Source organism: Mandrillus leucophaeus, unplaced genomic scaffold (genome assembly GCF_000951045.1).
Source record: "Mandrillus leucophaeus isolate KB7577 unplaced genomic scaffold, Mleu.le_1.0 Scaffold857, whole genome shotgun sequence".
Classification (NCBI taxonomy): Eukaryota; Metazoa; Chordata; class Mammalia; order Primates; family Cercopithecidae; genus Mandrillus; species Mandrillus leucophaeus.
The window spans coordinates 2,166-4,111 of record NW_012109330.1 but is presented as its reverse complement, the minus strand read 5'-3'; positions in this window follow the sequence as shown (position 1 = coordinate 4,111).

The window sequence follows — 1,946 nt, the reverse complement described above, 5'->3', positions numbered from 1 at the left end:
GTGGTGGCTCATGCCTGTAATCCCAGCTCTTTGGGAGGCCAAGGCAGGCAGATCACTTGAGGTCAGAAGTTTGAGACCAGCCTAGCCAATATGGTGAAATCCTGTCTCTACTAAAAAATACAAAAGTTAGCCAGGCCTGGTTGTGGGCACCTGTAGTCCCAAATATTCAGGAGGCTGAGACACAAGAATCGCTTGAACCTGGGAGGCAGAGGTTGCACTGAGCCAAGATCGTGCCATTGCACACTGCACTCCAGCTTGGGTGACAGAGTGAGATTCCATCTCAAAAAAAAAAAAAAAAGAATACCTTCAAGTTTTCTTCCTTCACCTTTTTTGTTTATTGGTTGTGCATGTTTCTGCCAATGAATCACACTCTATGAATCTACCTGTTCATGCATCTCCTGCAGAAAACTCTCTGTTTACCCATTCTCTGCCTGTGGCTTAGTCAACTCCTGGAGAAAGGGTAAGAATGATCTTGTGGCAGTCAAGGCTTTTTCTCCCACAGGCTCAATGTGATTAATTGTGATTTTGTTCTTGGTTTTCTGTGGCATAATATGATGGTTAATTTTCTGCATTAACTTGACCAAGCTAAGGGATACTCACATGGTAAAATTATTGTATTTGTGAGGGAGTTTCCAGAAGAGATTGGCCTTTGAATCACAAGACTGAGCCAAGATTTCTCTCAGCAATGGAGGGGGCTTCCAACAAACTGTCCAGGTCCAGAGAGAAGAAAAAGACAGAGGAAGGGTGCATTTGATCTCTCTGACTGGGACTTCCATGTCCACCTATCCTGGGACATCCACACTCCTGGTTCTCTGGCTTTCAGACTTGATCAGGGTCTAACACCGTCACCTCACACCCCACCCTTGTTCTGAGGCCTTTAGACTCACACTGAACGATGTAACTGGCTTTCCTGCTTCTCTATCCTGCAGCAGATGATCATGGGATTTCATTCCAAAATTGTGTGAGCCAATTCCCATAAGAGATACCTAAATTTATAAATAAACACATAAATTTCCTACAGGCTTATCTTAGTGGTGACACTTCACATTTTGAAGAACCTTGACTATTACACATAGCAAAAAACAAACAAACAAACAAACAAAAAACCAAACACAAGTGGGTCACCGTCATCAATAAGTAAGTTTTAAAACATCGAACACAGGATAAAAGGCTACAACATATCTATTAGCTGGGTGTAGGGACCAGCCCCACAGGGTCAGTGGATTTTTCTCCCCGTGTGCGGAGACGAGAGATTGTAGAAATAAAGACACAAGACAAAGGGATAAAAGAAAAGACAGCTGGGCCTGGGGGACCACTACCACCAAGACGCAGAGACCAGTAGTGGCCCCGAATGCCAGGCTGCGCTGATATTTATTGGATACAAGACAAAGGGGCAGGGTAAGGAGTGTGAGCCATCTCCAATGATAGGTAAGGTCACATGGGTCACATGTCCACTGGACAGGGAGCCCTTCCCTATTTGGCAGCCAAGGTGGAGAGAGGGAGAGAGAAGACAGCTTACACCATTATTTCTGCATATCAGAGACTTTTAGTACTTTCACTAATTTTGCTACTGCTATCTATAAGGCAGAGCCAGGAGTACAGGATGGAACATGAAAGTGGACTAGGAATGTGACCACTGAAGCACAGCATCACAGGGAGACGGTTAGGCCTCCGGATAACTGGGAGCAGGCCTAACTGATGTCAGGTCCTCCACAAGAGGTGGAGGAGGGGAGTCTTCTCTAAACTCCCCCTGCCCCGGGGAAATGGAGACTCCCTTTCCCCGTCTGCTAAGTAATGGGTGTTTTTCCTTGGCACTGACGCTACCGCTAGACCACGGTCCGCTTGGTAAGGGGCGTCATCCCAGACACTCGTGTTACCGCTAGACCAAGGAGTCCTCTGGTGGCTCCGTATAGGCGTGACAGAGGGCTTACACTCTTTTTTTTTTT